The sequence below is a fragment of the Gorilla gorilla genome, chromosome 3 (assembly GCF_029281585.2).
Source record: "Gorilla gorilla gorilla isolate KB3781 chromosome 3, NHGRI_mGorGor1-v2.1_pri, whole genome shotgun sequence".
NCBI lineage: Eukaryota > Metazoa > Chordata > Mammalia > Primates > Hominidae > Gorilla > Gorilla gorilla.
In genome coordinates this window covers 94,577,541-94,586,145 of record NC_073227.2, presented here as the reverse complement: position 1 = coordinate 94,586,145, position 8,605 = coordinate 94,577,541, and the positions used below count along the sequence as shown (strand labels likewise).

At 34.7% G+C, this 8,605-nt stretch overlaps 1 long non-coding RNA gene across 1 annotated transcript in view; it reads left to right on the top strand.

The window, feature by feature from the left end:
• The first annotated feature begins 2,175 nt into the window (after positions 1-2,175).
• The window catches only part of LOC129533083 (uncharacterized), a 52,439-nt gene continuing 46,009 nt past the window's right edge, over positions 2,176-8,605 (top strand). Inside the window, exon 1 of the long non-coding RNA XR_008679110.2 lies at positions 2,176-2,282. This is a non-coding gene — a long non-coding RNA (uncharacterized lncRNA). The remainder of the gene's footprint in view (positions 2,283-8,605) is intronic.

The following is an 8,605-nucleotide window of genomic DNA, read 5'->3' as shown; positions in this document are numbered from 1 at the left end:
TTTTTGTTTTTTGGATAAATTTTAAAAACGTAGAACAGTCCAAAGATTTATCTACTCAATATTTATATACCCACCTTGTAAATTGTAAATTTTTAATATTTGCTTCCAGTTCTTTTTAACATATGAAATTAGATAATATACATAAAATACCTAAACTTATATAGTATTTTTTTCTTGCTATACTCTGTTCAATGTGCTTTCCATATATTTAAGTCATAACTCCATATGTAACTAGTATATTAAATCACCTATTAGCTAATCCTTATAACAATTTTATGAGTTAGCTTCTACTATTATCCCCATTTTATGAATGAAGAAACTGAGGTGAAGAGAGCTTACATAGCTTTCCCAAGGTTCATGTATTGTAAATGGTAGCACCAAGAAACCCAAGCTTTGTAGCACTGGAGTCCCTGCTTTTAGTTTCTCTCCTATTTTAAAAGTGATACATAGTACTTCTCCTTAAGACATAAATATTTAATGATATTAATGGTTAACTATATCTTTTACAGTCATTCTTAGTTTTTATAATTTTGTAACATGGTCTCTTTTTAGTCAATATCTTTGTTCTTTATTTGAACAAGACAAGAATTTAGCACACCGGAACTCCTTTCTAAATTCTCCCTCCAATCTTCCTTTATTATTGTTGTCTGGTGTTTAAGTTTCACATTGTTAATTTGTAAATATTGTCACAAATTAATTTTAATTTCTACTCAATATTTATTTTGGGTAATTGACAAACACATATCTCTGACTTCCTTGCTCATCACTGATACTTGCATGGTATTTTTTTCTCCTGGGTTCTTGTTTCATCTTGCTGAAATACATTCATTGGCAGTCTTTTCAGTATCGTTTAGAGGTGATATGGTTTGTCTCTGTCTCCCTACCCAAATCTCATGTTGAATTGCAGTTCTCAATGTTGGGGGAAGGACCTGGTGGCAGGTAATTGGATCATGGGGGTGCACTTCCCCCTTGCTGTTCTCATGATAGTGAGTGAATTCTCGTGGGATCTGGTGGTTTAAAAGTGTGTGGCACTCCCACTTCTCTCTCTCTCTCATGCCACCATGTAAAGACATGCTTGCTTCCCCTTCACCCTTCCACCATGATTGTAACTTTCCTGAGGCCTCCCCAGGCATGCCTCTTGTATAGCCTGTGGAACTGTGAGTTGATTAAATCTCTTTTTATAAGTTATCCAGTTTCAGGTAATTCTTTACACCAGTGTGAGAATGAACCAATACAAGAGATATTAAACTCTTAGTCTTTTGTAGATACAGAATATTATAAGCTCTACGTTCTTCAACTTAGACTTTGCTGGGAAGGACAATAGGAGTTTATAAGCCCTAAGGATGAGCTTAATGGGGAAACTTGAAAAAAATTAGAAGACAACTACCATTAGTCTTTGGAAAGGTAAACCTCTGATTATAACATAGATTATATAGAAAAAAGAAAGTAAGCAAACATTAACTGGTGAATTACTGCAAAATTACATTAAATTTATTGTTTGTTTTCTTAGGATCTCACTGTGTCACTGCAGTGGGATAATTTAGGAATCAGAGAGACTGAGGGGCCAGAGAGGATATATATTATTTATTATTTAGGTGCACTGGCCTAGTCAGATTAGCATCCAAAAAGACTGAGCCCCGAACAAAGAGTGAGGTTACCTTTTAAGCATTTCATGGGGCAGGGGGAGATCTTTGCAGGGGGAAGCATATTACAGAAGTGAGAGACAAAGACTGTTATTCAATTGAGACACTCATTACATTATTTCTAACTTTTCAAGGAAAAACATATTTTATGACTTGAGTTTATCTGCCTAGTAACCTTGCAACTGCACAGTTAGAGAAACAGGATCTTCGCAATGCCTGGGAAAGAGAGAGATAAGACTCACTAGCCACAGACAGAAAAACAGGCGTTAATTTTTAAAGGACTCCACCTCTTTTTCTTTCTCAGGGGGAATTGGGTTTTTTTACATACAACTGAGTTTTCGCTTACACGTTCTTTAATTTCTTTTAATTCCTGTTTCATCACCAGGCTGGAATGTAGTGGTGCAATAACAGCTCACTGTAGCCTCGACCTCCTGGGCTCAAGCCATCCCCGACCTCACCCTCCCGAGTAGCTGGGACCACAGGCGTGTGCCACCACACTCAGCTAATTTATTTAAAACAATTTTTTTTTTAGAGATGAGGTCTCCCTTTGTTGCCCAGCTGGTCTGAAATTCCTGGTTTCAAGTGACCCTCACACGTCAGCCTCCTAAAGAGCTGAAGTTATAAGCATGAACCATTGTGGTAAGTCTTTGTTTGTTTTTTATATTATCATCATAAAGTTGAGTTTCTCTTTCCATATGTTTGCTAAGAAGAATAAAATAATTTATAAATTTGGTTGATTTATAATCCTGAGTCACAAAATGTTTGTTTAAAAAACTATATCTGTTAAAATATTTGTCCTAGAAAACTTTTCATTTAAACTTTGTCTGTCCTTGAAAAAAATGTGAAATTAACTTGTTGTATAGGCCATGGTTGAATTTTTGTAGCTTCAATTATGCATAAGTGGTTTGAGTTTACTTGTTAGAAATACCAAGATCCTTTGTGGCTGTGGCTGAATGTCTATTTTTTTGTTCTTACTATCAAAGGTGGTAGAATTCTATGTTAACAGAGATTTCCCCTGAGTATTTTGAATACTTTATTCCATTGTGTTATGGCATCTACTTTCACTGATGAGAAATCTACTGCCATTATAATTAACTAGTTTTCTTTTTTAGTAATATTTCTTTTTGTGTGTATGGCTTTGAAGTTTTTAAACTATGTTTTTTAAACTAAGTTTTAAGACTATGAATACAACTTCAATTTAAAGATTTATATCCTGCTTTCATTCTGAAGGTTCTCAGCCATTATCTCTTAGATATTTCCTCTAACCTAGCCTTTCCTTCTGGAACTCATGTTGGGCTTTTTTTTTTTCTGAAATTTTCATGCTTTATATCTCTTTACTTTGTGATGCATTCTAGCTGATTTCTTCAGATCGTCTTCCATGTTTCTAATCTTCTCTTCAGCTGTGCCTACTGTAGTACTTATTCTACTTACAAGATATGTTTTTAAATACTGAAGACTGTATTTTTAACTGTAGGATTTTTACTTGTCTATTTTATCCATATAATACTCTTATCTTACGGGGTGATTCCTTTCCTGTCTCTGAACATTTTAAGCTCCACTTTTCAAAAGGCCAGTTAGATCATAATTTCTCTAATTACTTTGGTATGAATTCCACACTAGTTGGGTCTATGGACACCCTCTCCTCTGAAATTATCTGTGTGTTTTATAATTTTTATTCATGAGGTCATCTTAAGTTGGAATTTGTTCTCTGGAAGGTCGTCACATACCATTTGCTATAGAACTTCTCCATAAGACTGTCTATGTATAACTCTGCTTAGGTGCAGTGAGGGCCACTAGTTCTGAATCTTTCTTTTATTTTACACTGCCATACACACTTCTTTTACACTGTATTTTACACTGCCATACACACTTCTTTTATTTTACTATGCCATATGAGTAATGTGATTTCAGGCCCCTGCTTCTTCTTGGTATATATTTAAGTTCTGATTTTTTGGAGTTGACTGTATTTCTACCCACAGCCTGTGCAATTTTTTCACATTTATTGAAATCTTGACTGTCTGGTGCAGATTTTCTGGTCTTTGATCATAAATAGAATAGAAATTTCCTAGCTCAGGGCTTCATCTTCTCATGAGATCATAACAATCCTAAGGCATCTTAAGGCTAACCATGCCCTGAGGCATCTATCTAATACAATCCCAACCACAATTCCTTTCTCCACATGATGCTTCAACTTCAGCTCTATGACTCCAGAAATCATTCTCTTTTTGACACTTAGAGATTTCTGTCTTTTGAGTTCAGTCACGTAGTAGCAACTTCTGACACTCAAATAGTTTTCCAGGTTAAAATGTATGCAGGAAAATGTTATAACTATGATGATATCAAAAGCCATAGAAAAAGAACTTTACACAATTATGTTATGAATCCCAATGATGGCATCAGCTTCTATTGCTCTGCTAACTAAAAAAAAAAATACAGGAAATCTGTAATACATCGTTTTGTTGTGACAGAGTTGTGTTAGTGTTAAATGAACATTCCTGCTGAAGTGATATTGTTGAGGTTCAAGCTGTCTCATTTTGTACTCCAAGGTTTTCAATAGAGCTGATATTTGAATAGCCATCTGTAATTTTGAAAAGATGCTGCTAGAATCACATAATAGGCAGTGAACAGCAAATTATCAAAATCAGTATGCTGAAGAGAAAGAAAGGATAGCACTGTACTAGTGCCAGCACAGAAAGAGGAGTTGGCATTAATTGACATTTCAGAACATTTTCAGACATATCCTCACAGGGAACTTTTTCTTTCTCATACATTTTGGTAAGAATGACTCTCATTTTTGTGTGGCAGTCTCTATTAATAAAAACTTGCATATAAAGAACTTTACATGGATGACACACAGGAAAAGCCATGACACATAACTTTAGCTGGAATAATTTTTTGTGCTTCCTGTTTTATTCACGCTGCTCTTCAACAAGCTATAACAAATTTCCTACGTAAGTTTGAAGCCAAAAAATTTTTATGGCTAAATTTTACATCAACAGTCTATCCACATACTTTGAATAGGATGTTTTGAAAGCAATCTGTTAGAAAATCTCTGTTGCTCAATATTTCAGATTTTTCCCCGTCTTTTGAAAGCATAAAGTTTTAACATGGCAGAGTTAGGAGTAATAGTCTCTTTGCAAAGAAAATGGTTATTTTGTTTGCTTTTCATTTCTACCTTCAAAGATCTTCAACAGGGCGTGCCTATGACTAATTGGGATAGGAAAGATATATATTACTTTTGAAAATATAGACTCCTAGGCACTGCTTACTGGAATTCTGATTTTCTTTATTTCTTTTAAAGCCTGGAAATTTTTATTTTATTAAACACCAACTGTACATGATTACTTTTCACATTAAATATTTAGAGCCATTGATATGAGGCGGCATGAAAGAGCATGGCAGTCAACACACCAAGAAAGGTATCCAGAGTATGGAGATTTCTGCGTAGGCTCGTCATTCCTTTATTTCAAGGCCACATTCATTTGTAGAACAACTGATACTTAGAATTCAGTGAACAGTTTTATTCTTGCTACACATAGTGAAGGCAAGTGGAATTTAACATATGTCATGTGGCTGGGGGTGGTAGCACACATCTCTAATCCCAGTATTTTATGAGGCCAAGGTGGGAGAATCACATGAGCCCAGAAGTTCAAGACCAGTGTGGGCAACATAGGGAGACCCCATCCCTACAGAAAATTTAAAAAGTTACCAGGCTTGGTGACACAAGCCTGTGGTCCCAGCTACATGGGAGGTTGAGGCAGGAAAATTGCTTGAACCCAAGAGGTCAAGGCTGCAGTGAATGATGATCATACCACTGCACTCCAGACTGGGTAACAGAGCGAGATCCTGTCTCTTAAAAAATAAAAAAGTGTGTAAGTGTGTGTATACACATTTTATGAGAGAGAGATATATACACACATACACACACGTATCTTTATATATATATCATGGAATTTGAAATTTATAAACTGGATCTATAGAATTTAATTAAGAAAAGTCCAGGAATGCAGGCAGTTTTTCAAGGAGAGATGGCAACATAGAGGTGATTGAAATATAAATGAATTTAAAGAGTTTAGGACTAATGAGGGGTTTCATTATAAAGTAACCCTAAAATATCTGATGAGAATTGCTTACAATTTTCTCATGAATTGGCTAAGAAATACAAAAATTACTAGAATTTGTAATTTAAGTAATGTGATTACTAGTATATCATTGGTAGAAGTAATCCTAAAATGAACAGCCAAAAGTACACACAGTTAAATTCATCATTTACAAAAGTATTCACATTAGTTCACTGAGCATTGTCTTAAACATATTGCTTGTTTTAGCCAACTTTTAAGCACAATTTTAAAATAAGCCATGGATTTACTGTCATTTTGTAGTTTTATTGTTTAAATTTTTTGTTGTGATGCTGCTTTTTAATTATTGTTGTTCATATAGAAAATAATTATTCAATTTTTGATTTGAAGACTGATGAGTACCTGTGCTCTTCTATACCAGCATATAAGTACAAGTTTTCAAAATCTGATTTTATTACATCTTAATTTATTCTTATTTTATTACAGATTTCTCTAAAATAGAACATTCGAACTACTGTAATTTTTGATTTGCTTATTTTAATTTTAACATTTATGCCAATCCAGTAGACACGTTGAGAAAATTATCAAGCAAAATCTTTGAAGTGGGGCTTAGAGTCCAATTACAACACACAATAGCTTTGATGTGGGCTATCCCATCAGAAACCTTTGTGCCATAAATTTTACCTATACGTCTAAATACTGTATCATTTCTTCAATCAATTCCAAGTATGCCAAAAACTCACTTGTCTGCTTTAAAATGTCTTCAGTTGTTTTACATAAAATGGTTAACAAATCCAGGTCATCACAGACACCATCCTTATAATGGTGGCTCCCATTCAATTTTAAGGTTAAACAAATTTAGATTAAACTCAGTCTTCCAATTATTCATTTAATATTCAAATGAGAGTTTTATAAAGTCACCTTTTTCAGCTTGGTTTCAGCTTGTGGTCGTATGATAAAGGTGGGTTCTCATAAAATATTCTCCAGTTAGATCCACTTTGCTATCCAAGGTGATTCTGACATTGACATTGAAGGAGGCTTTAAGCCATTTTCAGTTTGGTCCTCTAATTGGATTCTCCATTCTACCTAGTTATTTCTCTTTTTGAAGTTGCAAAATGGACATGATTTTCTTTCCAATGTGGCTGGTAGTTTTTAAATGCACAGTGAGACTGATGATTTTTATGAATTTATTTCTTGGGATATTCTCACTAAAGAAACATCAAGATTTTGGGTCATTTGCTTCACAGCAATAAACTGATCTTTAATTAATTATCTCACTATTTTTTTAAAATTTATAAATCTGCTGTTGCTTGCCACTACTGGTTCACCAACTGTGGTTAAAAGCCCACCTTAACTGCTTCATTTTCAAGTTCAGTGCAGTAATGGGCAATTACTTTTTTTCAACATGCCTCATGATTTCAAGTTTTTCTGAATTTTTCTCATCATAAATATTCTCTGTATAAGATTATAAACCAAATTTCTTGTTTTAAGTTAAGAAGGATGTTCTAGAAAAACAGAATTTTCAGTTTATTTGTTATCTGGAGACTTATTGCAGAACGCTGGAACTCTTTTTGCTATGTATTTAATACGCAAAGTAGGAAAAATATTTGTTATTTACACAAGTCTGGAATATGGTAAAACTGATTTATGGGAACCAGTGGTTTTATGTAACCAAAAATTAAAAATTGCTACTGATTTAGAAGGTTACAAACTAATGTTCGAAAAAGCCTTTCTGTAAAGGACTCATGGATGCATCTAGAAAGCATAATTTATAAACAGCATAACCATGTGGGTTACTAACTGCAATGTTAATATCCAGATCCTCTAAACGTGAAAAAAAAGTGCCATATTTTTTGTTATTCACTGTATGTGCAAATTTTTTAGTCTTTGAGCTTTTCATTTAAAAAATGAATTGGGCTTATATGAAAATGTGAGACTGTATATATGTATTAAAGAAGCACTAAGGAGCACAAATTTCAGAACTTTCTACTTTAATCTTTGAGTAAACATGATCGCCTAGGAAGATGGTTAATGTTTAAGATAATGATGAATCCTAATGGCTAATTTATCTAAAGAAATCCGAAGGCAAAGCTGGAAATTCAAAACATGGCTCAAATCAGGGGCTCAAACAATGTTGTTAGGAACCTGATTATCTTCCCTGCTTCTCTCTGTGGTAGTTTCATTCTCAGGTAGCCTATTGTTCTCTAGTAGCACTATCAGCTTTAGAAAATCTAAGATGCGATTCTGCTGATTTAACAATGCAATCTGAAAGAGAGAACTCCCCATCACCTCCCAGAGAGGATATCAATAAAAATCCCAGCAGTGATTTTCATTGAACTAGCTTAGGTGGAATGCATGCCACTCAGTTAATTCTAGTAATACCTGTGGGCTGGGGGAAGTTCCCAAATGTTGGTGGGAACTTGAACCCAGCCGGTGCCCAGGTTCTTGACACCTTCACAAGAAAATATTCAAAGATGAGTCAGAAGATAGGGGAAGTATGGAGATTTATTTCAAAATGAAAAGTACACTCTCAAGAAAGGGGAGTGGGGGTGTTCTCAGAGTTGTATAGTGGAGTTTGAGACTTCTACCTTTATGGGTTTCTTTAACCAAGGAACAGAATATTCATGAGTGTTCCTTGAAAAAGGTGAAGATTTCTCTGAACTTTGGTGCCACCCATTTTTACACCAAGTAGGTGTGTTCCTGGAACTGTCGTGGCACCTGTGGGTGTGTGATTTAGTATGTTAATGAGCATATAATGAGGTCCTAGGTAACAGCAATGTCAAATCCACCATGTTGTGTCCAGTTTTTCTTAGGCAGCTCGGTCCACACCCTGTTTTTCAGGGTCTTATCAGCTCCTAGCCTCTGCAGCTATTTCAACAGTTT